The sequence below is a fragment of the Vicia villosa genome, linkage group LG1 (genome assembly GCF_029867415.1).
Source record: "Vicia villosa cultivar HV-30 ecotype Madison, WI linkage group LG1, Vvil1.0, whole genome shotgun sequence".
Taxonomy (NCBI): Eukaryota; Viridiplantae; Streptophyta; class Magnoliopsida; order Fabales; family Fabaceae; genus Vicia; species Vicia villosa.
Genome location: NC_081180.1, coordinates 77,702,534 through 77,727,168, shown reverse-complemented (window position 1 = coordinate 77,727,168; position 24,635 = coordinate 77,702,534). Strand labels below are relative to the sequence as shown.

General features: G+C 36.0%; 1 pseudogene; it reads right to left on the bottom strand.

Moving 5' to 3' along the window:
• Positions 1–2,684: 2,684 nt before the first annotated feature.
• Positions 2,685–22,760, bottom strand: LOC131646554 (uncharacterized; annotated as a pseudogene).
• Between the last annotated feature and the right edge of the window lie 1,875 nt (positions 22,761–24,635).

Below are 24,635 nucleotides of genomic sequence, written 5' to 3'. Positions count from 1 at the left end.
TCATGAAAAACTATGTTTGGAGTCAGCACATCCATGTTAGGAGTCGACTCTCTCTGAAGCAAAATGAAAATTGTTCTGGACTGGGCCGACATTTGGCTCAAACATAAATTAAGGCCCAAATCCAACATGGCCAAGGGAAAGGTCTCATTGAGCTCCCACTCGCGTAAGCAATATTAGTTTGCCTGATGATAACTTGAAAATGTATCACATTTTACAACTCAATTTACATGCTATCACTGTTTAATTTTGCATATTTATCATGTTTTAATTATGTTCCTATTGTGTTTCAGGTACTTTGCTTGATCGTGAAGAAACATGAATCGGAAGCGGAAAGGAGCAGAAAGAACGATTAATCAGCAGAAAACCAGACATTCTACTGAGATGGCGGTCGTCGTTAGGGGAATGGAGGTCGCCATTTGCCCCGAGACCATAAATTGAACAGAAACGCTTATGTTTCAGAAATGGAATTGTTCTCCTCCACTTCCCTGATTTTTCTCAACTGTTATCCCACGATTTCCCATGTGCAAATTGACTGTAACACTATATATAGGACTAGGTTTTTAGTTAGAATTATCTTGGAACATAATAGCGAAGCTCTGACGAATTCCAGAGGCAAATTTGTACACTGAGATCAAACCTTTACATCAATTCAGTTTTAATTCAGGTTTCTTTAATTGCGTTTTGTTTAATTATATTTTGTATGCTCTTCATCTAAATTCCATGAATTCTTCTTTAACTTCAATCATTTTTAAAATCAATTTAACTAAAACCATGTCCGGATAAATAGGTTAGAGTCCTGTATGTGAGGATCGTCGTTACGACAGGACTCGGTAATTCCGTTGGCTCAATAATTGTTATTAAATTTTATTTTGGCTTTACCTTTTATTCTGAATTTAGGTAACCTTGTCACGAGAGTGAGAGGTTACTTACCACGATTTCGTCACGAAGTGAGAAATCTATTAAGGTTCGAACCGGCACTACAAGAGCATGGTGGTCGATCCAGATAGTAAAAACTAGGCATTGATCCTAAAGAGAGCGTAGCATTTTAGGTATCGATTAAGTCTTAATTAGTTTTCAAAACGCGATCCTTAATTAGAATGGGCGAGCGAGAGAAAAATCTAATGGTTAGGGAACGTGGCTTTACTCGAGACCATGGGAGTGTGAGGTTTAGTCTTTAAACTGTTATTTCTTACAAAATACCTATTAAGTTCGGACGAGTCATCGATTTACGGAGTCTCGAATACGTACGAAATCATGTTCCGGTCTCTTCTTAATTTCTTATTTCTCTAAAAACCATTTTCTTCCAAAAGCTTTATTTTCCTCCTCGATAAAAATCATTTGCCTTAGCTAAACATAGTAATAATATGATAGCATTAGTTTGATTGTTAGTCCCTGTGGGTTCGATATCTTTTAAAATTACGCGATAGATTGTGCACTTGCAGTCAATGATTTAGATAGACGTTAAAGTCGCGATCATCTAATTTATATATTCAGATTTTATACCATTTTCCCAAAAGATCCCCACTAACAAGGTTCCTATTCATGTCGAGAACATGAAGCACATTGACAAGAGTAATTTTCTTTCCAAAAGTGAAGTTGATTGTTCCAATGACCAGATCATACCTCATTACACATTTGAACTTCTTATCTATCATTTACTTCAGAATAGGTTTTGAATGCTACTTAGTCAAAAGAAACATGGACAATGTCACATGTATTATAAAACCATCCTTGTATCTTGCCTTTGATTGACATAATTTCGCTTACTGTAGCGATTATGTCATCGTCAACATGAACAACATTAGCCTCGCTTTTGGACTCATCGTGCATGTAATCTCGAGCATAGTAATATGTTTTATCGTACACATAACAACATCTTTTTGGTCCTCTAGAATTCTTGAACTTACTATATTCCTTCTTAGATCTAAGATGGTTATTCGTGTCATCATATTTCCTCTTTCCCTTGGAAGTCACAACATTGACTTTAGAGAAACCAAGAAACATAAATTTCTCTTTATCATTCAATCCCTCCTCTATTCAAAGGTGTTTCTGGATTGTCTCCAATGAGAAGTCCTCAAAACTATGCACCAATTTATTCTTGTAGCCTTTCCATGAAGGTTGCTGTTTTACAATAATTGCACCAACTTGGAAAGAATCGGGAATGTCTATTTTTACAACTTTTATTTTGTTTACAAGAACTTGTAACTCGTGTACTTGTCCAAGAATAGCCTTTGAATTCAACATTTTAAAATTAAAGTATTTAGATATTAAATTTTTTTTCGTACCTTCCTCTTCAGCCTTGAATTTGAAATCGAGTGCTTTCTAAGTTTCTATTGAAAAATGGGTATCAATGTAAAGGTCATAGAGTAAATCAGATAATTTGTTCAGAATATGTCCATGACATAATGATCAGTGAATTTTCATGCACATTCTTCTACTAGTGTACTTAGGCATTTCTCTAGTTTGTTTTATTAATTTTACTATTTTATTGTGTTTTTAGATTAAAGTTTATCTTTACCCCTTATTTATTTTTGTATTTTATTTTCAGCATTAGCTATTATTTGATATCTTTTTATTGTGCAGACAGGGGCGGATCCAGACAATATATATTGGTGTGGCTAAATATAAACGAAAGTACGAACTAAATCACATTAAAAATGAATAATAATATTCAATGTAATACATTACAATGAAAATCGTCTATCATTCATTTCTTGAAAATGAGCTAAAATAACATCATTGTTAATTGTTCCAAGAACATCTTTTTCTATAAAAGTTACAAGACGATCATTTAACCACTGATCACTCATTTTGTTACATAATTGACTCTTCACAAACTTCATAGCTGAAAAAACACGTTCCACACTTGCAGTTGCTACCGGCAAGACTAAAGCCAATTTCAAAAGCTTATAAACCATATCAAATGTGTTGCACTTATTTGTTTCCACAAATTTTGCACAAAGATCTGAAAGTCCTTTTAAATTTGCAAATTTTGGATCACATCGAACATTTCTAACATAATTTTGAAGTTGATGTCGCATCACCACTTCCGGCACATCCACAAAATCATTTGGATAAAGTTCAACCATCCTTAATAACTTTTTCACATCAAAAGCTGCAAATGACGATGAAGGACTCAAACATGAAACACATTCTAAAAGTTCAGTATTCTCTTCATCAAACCTAGCATTGAGCTCGTGCAACTGCAAATCTAAAACATTAAACAAACAATCATGCTTATAATGATGCAAATTAGAAACACTAGAAGTTGTAGCATGTCGCCTAGGTTTCTTCCCTTGCACATATGATGCATCCATGTCAGGCACATCAATGTCAAGCTTATTGCAAATTTCCATAACCTTAGATATAAGCTCTTCCCATCCATCATTCCTCATTTCTTGTAATTCTTGTTTGGTAGCATTGACAAGTGACAAAGCATTCAAAAGATCTTGATCACGCTTTTGTAACGCTACACTCAAATCATTTGTAAATCCTAAAATCTCAACCATCATATATAACATGAAGATAAAATCAAATGATTGAAGCACATCTAACAAAAGCATAGTTTCACCATATTTTTCAAATGACGTATCATTTCCAACTTCTTCAAGTACCCCAATAATGGCACCATACAAAGTCATCAAACTAGTGAAAGTCCTAAAGTGGGAACCCCAACGAGTGTCACCGGCTCTAGCAATAGATGATTCTTGGTTTAACCCACTACCAGTTTCTATTTGGCCCTCTTCAATCAATTTAGCAAACTGAGCTACTTGTTTGTCCCGAAGTAATTCTTGTCTCTTATTAGAAGATCGAATGAAATTAACAAGCATATTGACCTTACCGAAAAACCCACTGACATCTTTGTGAGTCTTAGCACATGCAACAAGTGCCAATTGAAGTTGATGGGCGAAACAATGCACATAATAAGCAGATGGATTCTCATTTTGGATTAAAGTTCTCAAACCACCAAACTTACCTCTCATATTGCTAGCTCCGTCATACCCTTGCCCCCTAATGCTAGATATACTCAAGCCATTAATAGACAACAACTTCTCAAGGGCCTCCTTAAGTGACTTAGCACTTGTTTCTTTAACACTTACAATTCCAAGAAACCTTTCTTTTACCAAACCTTCATTATTAACATAGCGAATAACAACAGCCATTTGTTCTTTACCAGCAACATCACCAGATTCATCAATCAAAACACAAAACACATCATCCGCAATATCACATATAATTTGTTGAGTTATTTCACATGCACAAGCAGCGGCAAGATCCTTTTGAATCTTAGGGGAAGTCATAAGGTTATTTCCCGGAGCACAATTAATTACACTAGCTATCTCTGGGTTGATTTCCTTTAAAGTATCCACCAACTCAAGAAATGGCCCCTTAAATAAAGAGTTAAGAGACTCATCACTCCCTCTAAATGGCATGCCACACCTCAAAAGAAACTTAGTAGCTACAAGGGATGTGTTTACACGAACACGGTATTCGGCATTCATTTGCTTAGTTTGATTAACAAACGAGGCCTTATTACTTTGGTTTGGATTCATGAGAGCATAACCCATATGCACACAATCAACATGACTATTGGAAGAAGTAGCATGATTAGCCAACCTTTGAGCATTCTTCCAATCACCAAAACCGTCTCCCACAAAGTGATCCCCCCCATACTTAGAAACATTTTTAAACAAAAATCATGGCAAACAAAACACTAGGTCCTTAGATTCACTATAATCAATCCAATCATACAAATCAAACCAATTTTTGCAAAATCGACGCTTTTGTTTACCTTGAATAGACCAAGGGTAAACGAAATTGTGAGGAGGTTGATGACGACCTATTTTTAAATAAGCTTTCCTTACCTCATTTTGGATGTCGGGATGATAGCTTGAAATTGGAGGCCTAATTCCCGGATCCGTTTCCAACAATTCATAATCAACAACTTTGATACTTTCCGATGCTTCTACATTAGTCGAAGAAGTAGCTTTGTCTCTAGAGAGTACCGGAAAAAATTTCTTCATCCTATAAAGAGAACAATGAAACCAAATGATTAGAAAGAAAATAGTTCATGAGAAATTAAGAAAGTTGGTATTTTTAATAAATTGGGGGTTTAGGGTTCAACTCAAAAAGGAGAAAAGAATGAGAGAAATTTGAAATACCCACTTTACCTTTGATTTTCAATCACACACAAATAAATGCAACCAAGTCAAGTGAACAAATTGGAGAAGAAAATAATGAAATTTTGGATTAAAAAATATGAGAATAAGAGACAAATATGAGAGATAGTGGGGTTTGAGAAGAAGAGAAAAAGAAGTTATGGTGTGAGAGAGAGAAAGAAAGAAAATAGAGATATTAAGAGAGAGAGAAAAGTGAATTGTTGTATTATAGTATTTTTTAATTTACAAATTAATTTAATTTTAGTTTAACTAAATATTATATATACTATATAAAAAAAAAAGTAAAAAAACTGGTGTGGCTAAAGCCACACCGTGCCTCATAATGGTTCCGCCCCTGGTGCAGACCATAACTTAAACTACGAGAATCATATTGACGTGTTTTGATATGCATGGTAAAGCTAAGAGAAAGAGATACAAGTTTTATGTTGAAGCCAAAAGTTGATTCAGAGTGAAGAAGTCTCAAATAATTCATTAAAGTTACATACTTACGAATTATTTAGTTTCGGGCTATTTTTTGGACCGATTTTATGTTTTCTGACCCGGTTTAAATTAGAATGGTGAATCCTTATTCTGTTTAAGAGCATTCGGGTGTGGTACTGTTCACTATTCACGAAATATTTATGAAGCTTTGTAAGTTTGTGATGGATAACTAATCCCAAGGCAAAATCTGATGATTACAGGTTCCATTATACTTTGAGGTTATAATCATTTTAACCAAGTTTTTATTTCGTTCAATTATATTTTGTGATTCTTGTTTGCTTAATTTGATTTTCATATAGTATATTGATTTAATTCGATTATTGTATGATCCTTAAGTATAATCACGTTAGCGTTTGCTTAATTAGTTATTGTATTTGATTAATTTGCGTTTACTTAATCCATTGGAGCTTGAATCAGTTTGCTTAATTCGGATAATAGGAACTTGTATAATATAAAATCTGTTGTGATTGTTAGTGAGTTTTGTAGTGGTATAGGAAAAGATTAGGAGATTGAATTTATAACAATCAATGATAAGTCGGAACCAGAATTAGTAGATTAGCCATTTTAGCTTATTTCATAATCACTTGTTTTTAATCACTTATTCTAAATCGAACCTAAAACCCCCTCGTTTCAGTTGGTTAATTTTAATCAAGAGTCCTTGAGATACAATACTCGAGTTGTCGTTACCGTAAACTATATTTCAAAAATACTCATTTTTTATATGTGCACGACAACATATCAAATTGGCGCCATTACCGAGAACTCTTTGATAATATTAACCAAGTTTAGGATCCTAGTTTTGAGTCTTATCAATATTTTTCTTGTTTTCTTGTTGTTGTGTTTGTTGGTTTTCAGGGTTGTAGTACGGATTGTAGTACAGTGGTAAGTATTCCAGTATATCAGGTAAGTTCAGAAGCTACTGTTTCAATTTGCTCTGAATTTTTTCCACAAATTTAGAAAAAAATCGACGAACAATACTCTTTTATAATAGAATTCTAAAGGATTTTGATCCTTAAAATCGCAAATTCCTTTTTTTTAATGATTTTATTTATGTTTCATAATCTCAGAAAATTCCAAAAAAAAAAATTGTGAAATTCTAATTTGACTTAATTAGATTAAATTTCGTGCTTTTGTATTTGTTTATTTTATTTTAATCATTATTTGTGTCTTCCAATTGTTTCTGCTTAATTGGGACATTCTTGGTATGAAACATCTTGTGGAAGAATATTATATTTTTCACATTGAATTGCTTTCTGAGTTGGTTGATGATATTTATTCTGATATGTTTTCAGTTAATTTTCCATCATTGCCTGACTTTGATGATACTTACTATTGTGATTCATGTACTTACACTAACATTTGCTCGGTTTGTGCTGAGATTGAGGATGCCTTGAAGGGTGATAATTTTCCTACAGGTGAAGTTGTTTATGCAGGTGAAGCTCTTGACATCCCGACTGCCCTAAGCACTCCATCCATTGAACAACCACCTTCCCTAGAACTAAAACCACTCCTTGAAAATTTGAAATATGATTATCTAGAGAGGAATGAAAAAATTATGGTTATAATTTCTTCTAACCTTGATTTTGATCAAGAAAATAAGCTTTTGCAGGTTTTGAAGAAGCATAAGAATGCGATTGGGTAGACATTGGTTGATATTCCAGGTATTAAACCTTCCACTTGTATGCACGGGATTTTACTTTCAGATGAAACAAAAGTAGTCAGGCATCCTCTTCAACCATTGATCCTTGATGTTGTGAGGAATGACATCACTTTCACGTGCGTATTCGAAACTTCTATTTATCGAAGATTGTTCTTTGATCTTGGAATAAAAGGCGAAGACACTAAAACAAATTTCAAGGTCAGTGGACAATATCTGAAGCTGCTCCATGAGAGTCTCACTTTGGAAAGAGAGACTGTAAAAGATCCCTCACTAGAAAAGGTTGCGTATGCAATCACCTACCTTCCTTTACTGCTCGGGTGTGTTCTTTTCTCTCTCTCATCCTTATTTTATACTTATGTTCTTTCAATTCATTGAGGATAATGTGTGTCTTAAGTGTGTGGGAGGGGATTATTTACTTGTTTTCTATTTACTTACTTGTTTTCTGATTAAAAAATGTTTCAAAATGCATGTTGTAACACCCCTTTTTAATACCCCAAATATTTAACATATAATCAGAGAATAGCATGCATATAATTCAAAAGGGCGTCACATCGAAGTTTTTAAAATAAAAAAGAACTAAAAACCTTTTTAAAAAAAACTGACAGCATTTATCTACACAACACAATACACCTGGTCATTTTAATAACACTCAATATAAAATCACAATTTAACCTGGATATGCATTCACAGCGGAAAATATGATACTCATGTGATTCATAATGATTCATGCCCCATACCATGATCATACATCGACTAATGGTCTCAATTCAACATAAGACATAATCAAAAGGTTTGGCTTATAAGCCTCTCAAAATGACATGTAACCAACAAATAAGTTCACAAGTCATAGCATAATACATGCGCAAATATAACATGAGTTCAATACACCTAGTCTACCCAGTGTTACATGACCAAAGCATCGAATCACTACCTAGTCTCCAATAACAAAGGAAGAACCTCCGGCTAAGTTCCACACGAGCTACTAAACTCCAGGACCTGCATGTCGCCAAACGAGGGCAACATTAAAACAGAAGGGTGAGAATACGAACCATTATGAAGAAAGTATAACGGAATACAATGGTTAAATCAACAGTTCAGGTAATTACTCACACTCTGAATAACCATGTAGATAATAGTAATCGACCTATATTTCACGTATCATCAAGTATACAACAAGCAGAAAGAGTATAATATTTTAATTCTAATATTATATTCCCAATTACATATACAACCATAATTATCACATATTCACACATTGAATCAATATGTATTCAAACCTCACTCATTGTAATCATCAAGCTCATTCACGTATCATAACTACATCAACTTCACATATTCAATTATCGCATAATTTTAATGTGACTCAATGCAAGATATGTGACGCTATGCATGTGGTACCGAATTGTGAACCCAAAGTTTCACCGCTTTCCGATTCAATATCTAGAATCCAAGCCACGCTTTCGATCCGGACAAGACCAAAGCCCACCAAAATGTAGACATATAGTTTACCGCTTCCGATTCACTCTAGAATCTAAGCCTCGCTTTTGTTTCAAAGCAAAACCACCTTTGTTTCAAGGCACACCATGATATGAATGTATGTACAATGTTAACAAACATACGCAATTAAGATCATCTCTACCATCTTAATATTTAGCATATCACAATAATCCACTCTATGAATTATCCACAATATTGTACACCACATTCTCATCACATCAGCCTTATTCACATATAATAATCAACACACGATTCCAATCCACCATTCCAATTAACACTAGTAATTAAAACTATCACATGCTATTTCACCACTTGTCAATTATATAGAATTTATTCATCTTCATATTAAACCAATAAGTCATTAGGATTTATGTTACTTAATTATTCATAAAAGATTCTACCTTAGAACAATAATAGAAACATATTCATGTGTCATTTCTATTAGGAATTTACTGTTTTAATATAGCAATCAATTTCACCAAACTATAATTATTTACTAACTAATCTATAAAATCTATTATATATTTCTAGTAATTAAGTATATTATTATCTCACATTTTCATTAAAAAAATTGAACAAATAGTGGCCAAGTGAATAAATGTAATAGAGCACCCATGACAGCCACAACCATAACGTACACACTTAGTAAAATGACCTATGGCCTACAAATGGGGTTGCCGCGCGGCACCCCTTTCTCCTTCACATTTAATGCCGCTGTTAAGAGCTATGGGCAGCATGGACAACATGGTTTGCTTCATGTTTAATTGCACAGATGATAGCATTTATTTAGTAGTCACTTCTATTAATAAAACAATATAGTATGTTATCACCAAAATGGTGTTTGATACACAATTTCCTTTGACCAATGAACAACAACATTGGTGTGTGAATAAAAGGGCATGAACCGAACACGTTTCCTGTGCAATCACCAAGAACTTGTAGTTTTCTAAATGGCCAATAGCAGTGAACAGTGGCCATGTCTATTCCTAAGTATGGTTTCACGCTTCTTTTTGTGGCCAAAGGTACATCACTGCAGTGTATTGTTTCATTCAATAGCATATATATCACTCACATTTATTAATTAAATAAACAACTAGCAATGAATGGTCCTTTCAAATCACCAATTGTGTTACTACTAGTTACTTCTATCGATAAGCATGATAGGGTATTTCACATGTGGACTTTATTAAACTAACATCATTAGCCAAGTGGGTGAATAAAGGGGAGTAAACGAAAATGAAACATGGATGAAACAGGGCACTTATTATTTGACTCATCAACAACTGTAGCGAAAATAAATAAAGGTTATACACAGAACTCTTCTCCTAATGTACACGTTTAGTACCGCCTTGCAGCCATGTTATTCATTCACTAAGTTCATATGGTGACATCATTCGGTGTCATCCATTACTACTCCACCCCCATTTTCGTTTCTAAAACAAATATATGAACACAGGGTGTTTGTTCCAGTATTAAATCTTGTTTTCAAATCCAAATTTTCTACAGATTTCAATATACTAACAGAAATTAAAACACATACTTTATAAGATTTAACTATGAATAAATATAATATGTTAATCTAACAATTACCCCATTATACTAACCCACGATGATTAGGGATTCTCCCCCTTACCTCTTGATTTCTCCTCCAAAACCCTAGCTCATCTTCTTGTTCCTCTCCTCCACTTCTATTCTTTAAGCCAGAAAAATGAAAATGATGCTCCTACTCCTCATTTCCTCTCTTACTATCCTTATTTATTATATTGGGCTTTAAAAGGAATAACACCTCTTTAATTGCTTATAACCCCAATAAATAGGCCCAATTAATCTAACTCTCTAATAACTTAATTAACTCTATTAAACACAAATGCACTCGAGTTTAATTAGTTAAATTAATAATTAAATCTCATAACGATTAAATAATTGATTAACACCCAAAGAGTATAAAATATTATAATAAAATAAATACTATAAAAAAACGGGTTGTTACAACTCTCCCCAACTTAAAAGATTTTCGGCCTCGAAAATTACCTCAAACGAATAACTCCGGATACGATTCCTTCATCTTATCCTCGAGTTCCCAAGTGATGTTGCCATCGGCGACTCCGCCCCATATCACTTTCACCAAAGCGATCTCCTTACCACGAAGCTTCTTCACTTCACGATCTTCAATTCGCATAGGTGTTGTATCAACCGTCAAATTATCTCTTACTTGAACATCATCCAACTGAACAACATGCGATGGATCCGCAATATATCTCCTCAATTGAGACACATGGAATACATCTTGGAGATTAGAAAGAGACGGTGGCAACGCAATTCGATAAGCTACTTCACCCACCCTTTCCGAAATTTGGTAAGGACCAATAAAACGTGGCGTCAACTTACGCGACTTCAACGCTCTACCAACTCCCGTTATTGGCGTAACACGAAGAAACACATGATCATCCTTCTCAAATTCAAGAGCCTTCCTTCTCTTATCATGATAACTTTTTTGACGACTTTGAGAAGCCTTCATCTTCTCTTGAATCATCTTAATCTTATCCGTGGTCTCTTGAATCAATTCGGGTCCAACCACATCACTCTCTCCTGACTCATACCAACACAAAGGAGTTCTACACCTCCTACCATAAAGAGCTTTAAAAGGTGCCATTCCAATACTTGAATGGAAACTGTTGTTATAAGTAAACTCGATCAAAGGTAAGAAACTATCCCAATTTCCTCCTTGTTCCAAAACACAAGACCTTAAGAGATCTTCAAGTGACTGAATAGTCCTCTCCGTTTGACCATCAGTTTGCGGATGATACGCTGAACTCAAACGCAACTTCGTACCCAATGCACTTTGCAAACCTTCCCAAAATCTCGAAGTGAACCTCGGATCTCTATCTGAAACAATACTCGATGGAATACCATGCAAGCACACAATTCTCTCGATGTATAACTTAGCAAGTCTCTCCATTGAATGATCCATCCTCATCGGAATAAAATGAGCACATTTAGTCAGCCGATCTACAATTACCCAAATCGCCTCACAATTACTCGATGTCCTCGGCAGACCAGAGACAAAATCCACGGATATACTATCCCATTTCCACTCGGGGATAGATAACAGTTGCATCAAACCAGACGGTTTTTGATGTTTAATCTTTGACTTTTGACAAGTCAGACAAGAATACACAAATTCTGCTATGTCCTTCTTCATACCTTGCCACCAAAACATTTTCCTCAAATCTTGATACATTTTAGTAGCGCCAGGATGAATACTCAAACCACTTCTATGTCCTTCCTCAAGAATCCTCTTTCTCAAGTCCGCAACATCTGGAACACAAATTCGATCACGACACCTCATAATACCATTCTCATCAATCCGAAAGTCACCACCTTTTCCTTGATTAATCAGTGTGAATCGATCAACCAAACTCAAATCAGAATTTTGTCCCTCTCGAATCTCATCCAAAATACCACTAGTAAGCTTCAACATACCAAGTTTCACACCACTAGAAGTCTCTTCACATAACAAACTCAAGTCTCTAAATTGTTCCAACAATTCAAATTCTCGAATCATCAACATAGACATGTGCAATGACTTCCTACTCAATGCATCGGCTACAACATTCGCTTTACCAGGATGGTAGTTTAAACCAAAATCATAGTCCTTCAAGAACTCCAACCATCTTCTTTGTCTCATATTCAACTCTTTCTGATCGAACAAGTACTTCAAGCTCTTGTGATCACTAAACACATCAAACCTTGATCCGAACAAGTAATGTCTCCAAAGCTTTAACACAAATACCACAGCTGCCAACTCCAAATCATGTGTAGGATAATTCCTCTCATGAACCTTGAGTTGCCTTGAAGCATAAGCTACAACTTGTCCCTTTTGCATTAGAACACCTCCTAATCCCAACAAAGAAGCATCACAGTATACCACGAAAGCTTCTAACGGGTCCGGTAAAATCCAAAATGGGAGCAGAAGTCAATCTTCTCTTAAGTTCTTGAAAATTCTCTTCACATTGAGAAGTCCAAATAAAGGCTTGCCCTTTTCTAGTCAACTGCGTCAACGGTAACGACAACTTAGAAAATCCCTCAATGAACTTCCTGTAATAGCCAGCCAAACCAAGAAAACTTCTAATCTCAGCAACAGACTTAGGAGCTTCCCATTGAGATACAGCTTCAATCTTCAAAGGATCAATAGAAATACCACCACTTGAAATCACATGCCCGAGAAAGCTTACTTCACTTAACCAAAACTCACATTTAGATAGCTTAGCAAACAACTTCTTCTCTTTCAACACGAATAAAACAACCCTCAAGTGCTCAGCATGCTCTTCCTCACTCTTAGAGTAAATCAAGATGTCATCAATGAATACCACAACAAACTTATCCAGGTAGTCATGAAAGATCCTATTCATATATTCCATAAACACACCAGGTGCATTAGTCACACCAAATGGCATCACAGAATATTCGTAGTGACCATATCTCGTTCGAAAAGCAGTTTTCTGAATATCCTCGGTTCTAACACGAATCTGATGATACCCAGATCTCAAATCAATCTTGCTAAACACACATGCTCCAACCAACTGATCCATCAAGTCATCGATTCTCGGAAGTGGATATCGGTTCTTAATCGTCACTTTGTTCAATTGTCTATAATCAACACATAATCTCATCGAACCTTCTTTCTTCTTGACCAATAGAACAGGTGCACCCCACGGCGATACACTAGGACGAATAAATCTCTTCTCAAGCAAATCTTCTAGTTGACTTTTCAACTCTTTCAACTCAGAAGCAGACATCCTATATGGGGCCATCGATACAAGACTAGTTCCAGGAACTAAATCAATCGAAAACTCAACTTCTCGTTCCGGTGGTAAATCAATTATATCATCAGGAAATACCTCCGCAAATTCACAAACTATAGGCAATTCCTCAATGGTTCTCTTATCGCGCACATCTAAGGTTGCTAACAACATAAACAACTCAGCTCCATCTTGAACTGATTCGTCGACTTGCTTAGCGGACAAGAATAAATCTTCTTTAATACAATTCCCAGGAAAGATGACCGTCTTATCAAAACAGTTGATATACACACGATTAAATTCCAACCAATTCATGCCCAAAATCACATCGAGTTGTTCTAAAGGAAGACAAACTAAATCGATCCCAAAATCTCTACCAAATATACTCAATGGACAATTCAGACATACATAAGAAGTAGAAACAGAACCCATAGCAGGTGTATCAATAACCATACTTCTACGCATATCAGATAATACAAGATTCAATCTCCTAGCACAATCCAAGGAAATGAAAGAATGTGTCGCACCGGTATCAATAATAGCAATCAAAGGTGTACCATTAATGAAGCACGTACCTTGAATTAGCCTCTCATCAGTAGTGGCTTCCGCACCAGACAATGCAAACACTTTTCCTTTTGCTTGCTCCTTCTTTGGTTTGTCACATTTTGTACTAACGTGGCCTTTCTCTCCACAGTTGAAACAAGTCACATTCGAACCACCTCTACAATTAGTAGCTATGTGACCATACTTGCCACACTTGAAACAAGTAGTAACCTCTTTCTTGCACTCAGCAGCTTTATGACCCTCAACACCACATTTGAAGCACTTAAGTGGAGTAGAAGATCATCCCCAACTTGGCTTCTTGCCAAAACCAGCTTGTTTCCTCTTGTCATCATACGGTTTCCCACGATCCTGATGCTTTCCTTTCAAACTCTTGTAGAGAGAAACACTCTCTCTACTATCCTCATCATAAATCCAACTCTTGTTAACCAATTCAGTAAAACGGGTAATCTGTTGGTAACCAATAGCCTTCTTGATATCATGTCTGAAGCCATTCACAAACTTCAAACATTTAGATCTCTCAGCATTAGCAATATTATAGTGGGGACAATACTCGATAAGCTCCTGAAATTTAACAGCATAAACAGCAACAGTACCATTTCCTTGCTTCAACTCAAGGAATTCCACCTCTTTCTTCCCACGACAATCTTCTGGAAAATAGTTCTCCAAGAAGACATCACGGAAAAGATCCCAAGTAACCTCAATGCCATCTTCTTCAAACCTCTGAAGAGTGTTGTTCCACCAATCTTCAGCTTCCTTTTCCAGCATATGGGTACCAAACTTCACTCTCTGGGCATCGGTACAGTTCATAACTCTGAAGATCTTCTCAATTGCCTTCAGCCAAGCTTGAGCTTTATCAGGTTCATGTTCACCCTCAAAGACATGAGGATTGATCCTTTGAAATCTCCCTAAGGCACGGTATTCATCATCATCCCCGTTCTGGTTACCAACATTCGCCTGAGGAATCTGACTAATAGCACCAGCCAACATCGCCAATGCCTCAGCAATAGCATCATCATTCCTGCCTGCAACCATCGTCCTAAGCAACCAAACAAACAGACAAACAATATCGATCGTGCCAGATACACAAATCAAATACAACAAGATAAGAAAACATTAACGACTATTGACCAACTGGTCGACCATGCTCTGATACCACTAATGTAACACCCTTTTTTAATACCCCAAATATTTAACATATAATCAGAGAATAGCATGCATATAATTCAAAAGGGCGTCACATCGAAGTTTAAAAAAAAAAATAAAAACCTTTTTAAAAAAAACTGACAGCATTTATCTACACAACACAATACACCTGGTCATTTTAATAACACTCAATATAAAATCACAATTTAACCTGGATATGCATTCACAACGGAAAATATGATACTCATGTGATTCATAATGATTCATGCCCCATACCATGATCATACATCGACTAATGGTCTCAATTCAACATAAGACATAATCAAAAGGTTTGGCTTATAAGCCTCTCAAAATGACATGTAACCAACAAATAAGTTCACAAGTCATAGCATAATACATGCGCAAATATAACATGAGTTCAATACACCTAGTCTACCCAGTGTTACATGACCAAAGCATCGACTCACTACCTAGTCTCCAATAACAAAGGAAGAACCTCCGGCTAAGTTCCGCACGAGCTACTAAACTCCAGGACCTGCATGTCGCCAAACGAGGGCAACATTAAAACAGAAGGGTGAGAATACGAACCATTATGAAGAAAGTATAACGGAATACAATGGTTAAATCAATAGTTCAGGTAATTACTCACACTCTGAATAACCATGTAGATAATAGTAATCGACCTATATTTCACGTATCATCAAGTATACAACAAGCAGAAAGAGTATAATATTTTAATTCTAATATTATATTCCCAATTACATATACAACCATAATTATCACATATTCACACATTGAATCAATATGTATTCAAACCTCACTCATTGTAATCATCAAGCTCATTCACGTATCATAACTACATCAACTTCACATATTCAATTATCGCATAATTTTAATGTGACTCAATGCAAGATATGTGACGCTATGCATGTGGTACCGAATTGTGAACCCAAAGTTTCACCGCTTTCCGATTCAATATCTAGAATCCAAGCCACACTTTCGATCCGGACAAGACCAAAGCCCACCAAAATGTAAACATATAGTTTACCGCTTCCGATTCACTCTAGAATCTAAGCCTCGCTTTTGTTTCAAAGCAAAACCACCTTTGTTTCAAGGCACACCATGATATGAATGTATGTACAATGTTAACAAACATACGCAATTAAGATCATCTCTACCATCTTAATATTTAGCATATCACAATAATCCACTCTATGAATTATCCACAATATTGTACACCACATTCTCATCACATCAGCCTTATTCACATATAATAATCAACACACGATTCCAATCCACCATTCCAATTAACACTAGTAATTAACACTATCACATGCTATTTCACCACTTGTCAATTATATAGAATTTACTCATCTTCATATTAAACCAATAAGTCATTAGGATTTATGTTACTTAATTATTCATAAAAGATTCTACCTTAGAACAATAATAGAAACATATTCATGTGTCATTTCTATTAGGAATTTACTGTTTTAATATAGCAATCAATTTCACCAAACTATAATTATTTACTAACTAATCTATAAAATCTATTATATATTTCTAGTAATTAAGTATATTATTATCTCACATTTTCATTAAAAAAATTGAACAAATAGTGGCCAAGTGAATAAATGTAATAGAGCACCCATGACAGCCATAACCATAACGTACACACTTAGTAAAATGACCTATGGCCTACAAATGGGGTTGCCGCGCGGCACCCCTTTCTCCTTCACATTTAATGCCGCTGTTAAGAGCTATGGGCAGCATGGACAACATGGTTTGCTTCATGTTTAATTGCACAGATGATAGCATTTATTTAGTAGTCACTTCTATTAATAAAACAATATAGTATGTTATCACCAAAATGGTGTTTGATACACAATTTCCTTTGACCAATGAACAACAACATTGGTGTGTGAATAAAAGGGCATGAACCGGACACGTTTCCTGTGCAATCACCAAGAACTTGTAGTTTTCTAATTGGCCAATAGCAGTGAACAGTGGCCATGTCTATTCCTAAGTATGGTTTCACGCTTCTTTTTGTGGCCAAAGGTACATCACTGCAGTGTATTGTTTCATTCAATAGCATATATATCACTCACATTTATTAATTAAATAAACAACTAGCAATGAATGGTCCTTTCAAATCACCAATTGTGTTACTACTAGTTACTTCTATCGATAAGCATGATAGGGTATTTCACATGTGGACTTTATTAAACTAACATCATTAGCCAAGTGGGTGAATAAAGGGGAGTAAACGAAAATGAAACAGGGATGAAACAGGGCACTTATTATTTGACTCATCAACAACTGTAGCGAAAATAAATAAAGGTTATACACAGAACTCTTCTCCTAATGTACACGTTTAGTACCGCCTTGCAGCCATGTTATTCATTCACTAAGTTCATATGGTGACATCATTCGGTGTCATCCATTACTACTCCACCCCCATTTTCGTTTCTAAAACAAATATATGAACACAGGGTGTTTGTTCCAGTATTAAATCTTGTTTTCAAATCCAAATTTTCTACAGATTTCAATATACTAACAGAAATTAAAACACATACTTTATAAGATTTAACTATGAATAAATATAATATGTTAATCTAACAATTACCCCATTATACTAACCCACGATGATTAGGGATTCTCCCCCTTACCTCTTGATTTCTCCTCCAAAACCCTAGCTCCTCTTCTTGTTCCTCTCCTCCACTTCTATTCTTTAAGCCAGAAAAATGAAAATGATGCTCCTACTCCTCATTTCCTCTCTTACTATCCTTATTTATTATATTGGGCTTTAAAAGGAATAACACCTCTTTAATTGCTTATAACCCCAATAAATAGGCCCAATTAATCTAACTCTCTAATAACTTAATTAACTCTATTAAACACAAATGCACTCGAGTTTAATTAGTTAAATTAATAATTAAATCTCATAACGATTAAATAATTGATTAACACCCAAAGAGTATAAAATATTATAATAAAATAAATACTATAAAAAAACGGGCTGTTACAACTCTCCCCAACTTAAAAGATTTTCGGCCTCGAAAATTACCTCAAACGAATAACTCCGGATACGATTCCTTCATCTTATCCTCGAGTTCCCAAGTGATGTTGCCATCGGCGACTCCGCCCCATATCACTTTCACCAAAGCGATCTCCTTACCACGAAGCTTCTTCACTTCACGATCTTCAATTCGCATAGGTGTTGTATCAACCGTCAAATTATCTCTTACTTGAACATCATCCAACTGAACAACATGCGATGGATCCGCAATATATCTCCTCAATTGAGACACATGGAATACATCTTGGAGATTAGAAAGAGACGGTGGCAACGCAATTCGATAAGCTACTTCACCCACCCTTTCCGAAATTTGGTAAGGACCAATAAAACGTGGCGTCAACTTACGCGACTTCAACGCTCTACCAACTCCCGTTATTGGCGTAACACGAAGAAACACATGATCATCCTTCTCAAATTCAAGAGCCTTCCTTCTCTTATCATGATAACTTTTTTGACGACTTTGAGAAGCCTTCATCTTCTCTTGAATCATCTTAATCTTATCCGTGGTCTCTTGAATCAATTCGGGTCCAACCACATCACTCTCTCCTGACTCATACCAACACAAAGGAGTTCTACACCTCCTACCATAAAGAGCTTTAAAAGGTGCCATTCCAATACTTGAATGGAAACTGTTGTTATAAGTAAACTCGATCAAAGGTAAGAAACTATCCCAATTTCCTCCTTGTTCCAAAACACAAGACCTTAAGAGATCTTCAAGTGACTGAATAGTCCTCTCCGTTTGACCATCAGTTTGCGGATGATACGCTGAACTCAAACGCAACTTCGTACCCAATGCACTTTGCAAACCTTCCCAAAATCTCGAAGTGAACCTCGGATCTCTATCTGAAACAATACTCGATGGAATACCATGCAAGCACACAATTCTCTCGATGTATAACTTAGCAAGTCTCTCCATTGAATGATCCATCCTCATCGGAATAAAATGAGCACATTTAGTCAGCCGATCTACAATTACCCAAATCGCCTCACAATTACTCGATGTCCTCGGCAGACCAGAGACAAAATCCACGGATATACTATCCCATTTCCACTCGGGGATAGATAACAGTTGCATCAAACCAGACGGTTTTTGATGTTTAATCTTTGACTTTTGACAAGTCAGACAAGAATACACAAATTCTGCTATGTCCTTCTTCATACCTTGCCACCAAAACATTTTCCTCAAATCTTGATACATTTTAGTAGCGCCAGGATGAATACTCAAACCACTTCTATGTCCTTCCTCAAGAATCCTCTTTCTCAAGTCCGCAACATCTGGAACACAAATTCGATCACGACACCTCATAATACCATTCTCATCAATCCGAAAGTCACCACCTTTTCCTTGATTAATCAGTGTGAATCGATCAACCAAACTCAAATCAGAATTTTGTCCCTCTCGAATCTCATCCAAAATACCACTAGTAAGCTTCAACATACCAAGTTTCACACCACTAGAAGTCTCTTCACATAACAAACTCAAGTCTCTAAATTGTTCCAACAATTCAAATTCTCGAATCATCAACATAGACATGTGCAATGACTTCCTACTCAATGCATCGGCTACAACATTCGCTTTACCAGGATGGTAGTTTAAACCAAAATCATAGTCCTTCAAGAACTCCAACCATCTTCTTTGTCTCATATTCAACTCTTTCTGATCGAACAAGTACTTCAAGCTCTTGTGATCACTAAACACATCAAACCTTGATCCGAACAAGTAATGTCTCCAAAGCTTTAACACAAATACCACAGCTGCCAACTCCAAATCATGTGTAGGATAATTCCTCTCATGAACCTTGAGTTGCCTTGAAGCATAAGCTACAACTTGTCCCTTTTGCATTAGAACACCTCCTAATCCCAACAAAGAAGCATCACAGTATACCACGAAAGCTTCTAACGGGTCCGGTAAAATCCAAAATGGGAGCAGAAGTCAATCTTCTCTTAAGTTCTTGAAAATTCTCTTCACATTGAGAAGTCCAAATAAAGGCTTGCCCTTTTCTAGTCAACTGCGTCAACGGTAACGACAACTTAGAAAATCCCTCAATGAACTTCCTGTAATAGCCAGCCAAACCAAGAAAACTTCTAATCTCAGCAACAGACTTAGGAGCTTCCCATTGAGATACAGCTTCAATCTTCAAAGGATCAATAGAAATACCACCACTTGAAATCACATGCCCGAGAAAGCTTACTTCACTTAACCAAAACTCACATTTAGATAGCTTAGCAAACAACTTCTTCTCTTTCAACACGAATAAAACAACCCTCAAGTGCTCAGCATGCTCTTCCTCACTCTTAGAGTAAATCAAGATGTCATCAATGAATACCACAACAAACTTATCCAGGTAGTCATGAAAGATCCTATTCATATATTCCATAAACACACCAGGTGCATTAGTCACACCAAACGGCATCACAGAATATTCGTAGTGACCATATCTCGTTCGAAAAGCAGTTTTCTGAATATCCTCGGTTCTAACACGAATCTGATGATACCCAGATCTCAAATCAATCTTGCTAAACACACATGCTCCAACCAACTGATCCATCAAGTCATCGATTCTCGGAAGTGGATATCGGTTCTTAATCGTCACTTTGTTCAATTGTCTATAATCAACACATAATCTCATCGAACCTTCTTTCTTCTTGACCAATAGAACAGGTGCACCCCACGGCGATACACTAGGACGAATAAATCTCTTCTCAAGCAAATCTTCTAGTTGACTCTTCAACTCTTTCAACTCAGAAGCAGACATCCTATATGGGGCCATCGATACAAGACTAGTTCCAGGAACTAAATCAATCGAAAACTCAACTTCTCGTTCCGGTGGTAAATCAATTATATCATCAGGAAATACCTCCGCAAATTCACAAACTATAGGCAATTCCTCAATGGTTCTCTTATCGCGCACATCTAAGGTTGCTAACAACATAAACAACTCAGCTCCATCTTGAACTGATTCGTCGACTTGCTTAGCGGACAAGAATAAATCTTCTTTAATACAATTCCCAGGAAAGATGACCGTCTTATCAAAACAGTTGATATACACACGATTAAATTCCAACCAATTCATGCCCAAAATCACATCGAGTTGTTCTAAAGGAAGACAAACTAAATCGATCCCAAAATCTCTACCAAATATACTCAATGGACAATTCAGACATACATAAGAAGTAGAAACAGAACCCATAGCAGGTGTATCAATAACCATACTTCTACGCATATCAGATAATACAAGATTCAATCTCCTAGCACAATCCAAGGAAATGAAAGAATGTGTCGCACCGGTATCAATAATAGCAATCAAAGGTGTACCATTAATGAAGCACGTACCTTGAATTAGCCTCTCATCAGTAGTGGCTTCCGCACCAGACAATGCAAACACTTTTCCTTTTGCTTGCTCCTTCTTTGGTTTGTCACATTTTGTACTAACGTGGCCTTTCTCTCCACAGTTGAAACAAGTCACATTCGAACCACCTCTACAATTAGTAGCTATGTGACCATACTTGCCACACTTGAAACAAGTAGTAACCTCTTTCTTGCACTCAGCAGCTTTATGACCCTCAACACCACATTTGAAGCACTTAAGTGGAGTAGAAGATCCTCCCCAACTTGGCTTCTTGCCAAAACCAGCTTGTTTCCTCTTGTCATCATACGGTTTCCCACGATCCTGATGCTTTCCTTTCAAACTCTTGTAGAGAGAAACACTCTCTCTACTATCCTCATCATAAATCCAACTCTTGTTAACCAATTCAGTAAAACAGGTAATCTGTTGGTAACCAATAGCCTTCTTGATATCATGTCTCAAGCCATTCACAAACTTCAAACATTTAGATCTCTCAGCATTAGCAGTATTATAGTGGGGACAATACTCGATAAGCTCCTGAAATTTAGCAGCATAAACAGCAACAGTACCATTTCCTTGCTTCAACTCAAGGAATTCCACCTCTTTCTTCCCACGACAATCTTCTGGAAAATAGTTCTCCAAGAAGACATCACGGAAAAGATCCCAAGTAACCTCAATGCCATCTTCTTCAAACCTCTGAAGAGTGTTGTTCCACCAATCTTCAGCTTCCTTTTCCAGCATATGGGTACCAAACTTCACTCTCTGGGCATCGGTACAGTTCATAACTCAGAAGATCTTCTCAATTGCCTTCAGCCAAGCTTGAGCTTTATCAGGTTCATGTTCACCCTCAAAGACAGGAGGATTGATCCTTTGAAATCTCCCTAAGGCACGGTATTCATCATCATCCCCGTTCTGGTTACCAACATTCGCCTGAGGAATCTGACTAATAGCACCAGCCAACATCGCCAATGCCTCAGCAATAACATCATCATTCCTGCCTGCAACCATCGTCCTAAGCAACCAAACAAATAGACAAACAATATCGATCGTGTCAGATACACAAATCAAATACAACAAGATAAGAAAACATTAACGACTATTGACCAACTGGTCGACCATGCTCTGATACCACTAATGTAACACCCCTTTTTAATACTCCAAATATTTAACATATAATCAGAGAATAGCATGCATATAATTCAAAAGGGCGTCACATCGAAGTTTAAAAAAAAAAACTAAAAACCTTTTTAAAAAAAACTGACAGCATTTATCTACACAACACAATACACCTGGTCATTTTAATAACACTCAATATAAAATCACAATTTAACCTGGATATGCATTCACAGCGGAAAATATGATACTCATGTGATTCATAATGATTCATGCCCCATACCATGATCATACATCGACTAATGGTCTCAATTCAACATAAGACATAATCAAAAGGTTTGGCTTATAAGCCTCTCAAAATGACATGTAACCAACAAATAAGTTCACAAGTCATAGCATAATACATGCGCAAATATAACATGAGTTCAATACACCTAGTCTACCCAGTGTTACATGACCAAAGCATCGACTCACTACCTAGTCTCCAATAACAAAGGAAGAACCTCCGGCTAAGTTCCGCACGAGCTACTAAACTCCAGGACCTGCATGTCGCCAAACGAGGGCAACATTAAAACAGAAGGGTGAGAATACGAACCATTATGAAGAAAGTATAACGGAATACAATGGTTAAATCAACAGTTCAGGTAATTACTCACACTCTGAATAACCATGTAGATAATAGTAATCAACCTATATTTCACGTATCATCAAGTATACAACAAGCAGAAAGAGTATAATATTTCAATTCTAATATTATATTCCCAATTACATATACAACCATAATTATCACATATTCACGCATTGAATCAATATGTATTCAAACCTCACTCATTGTAATCATCAAGCTCATTCACGTATCATAACTACATCAACTTCACATATTCAATTATCGCATAATTTTAATGTGACTCAATGCAAGATATGTGACGCTATGCATGTGGTACCGAATTGTGAACCCAAAGTTTCACCGCTTTCCGATTCAATATCTAGAATCCAAGCCACACTTTCGATCCGGACAAGACCAAAGCCCACCAAAATGTAAACATATAGTTTACCGCTTCCGATTCACTCTAGAATCTAAGCCTCGCTTTTGTTTCAAAGCAAAACCACCTTTGTTTCAAGGCACACCATGATATGAATGTATGTACAATGTTAACAAACATACGCAATTAAGATCATCTCTACCATCTTAATATTTAGCATATCACAATAATCCACTCTATGAATTATCCACAATATTGTACACCACATTCTCATCACATCAGCCTTATTCACATATAATAATCAACACACGATTCCAATCCACCATTCCAATTAACACTAGTAATTAACACTATCACATGCTATTTCACCATTTGTCAATTATATAGAATTTACTCATCTTCATATTAAACCAATAAGTCATTAGGATTTATGTTACTTAATTATTCATAAAAGATTCTACCTTAGAACAATAATAGAAACATATTCATGTGTCATTTCTATTAGGAATTTACTGTTTTAATATAGCAATCAATTTCACCAAACTATAATTATTTACTAACTAATCTATAAAATCTATTATATATTTCTAGTAATTAAGTATATTATTATCTCACATTTTCATTAAAAAAATTGAACAAATAGTGGCCAAGTGAATAAATGTAATAGAGCACCCATGACAGCCACAACCATAACGTACACACTTAGTAAAATGACCTATGGCCTACAAATGGGGTTGCCGCGCGGCACCCCTTTCTCCTTCACATTTAATGCCGCTGTTAAGAGCTA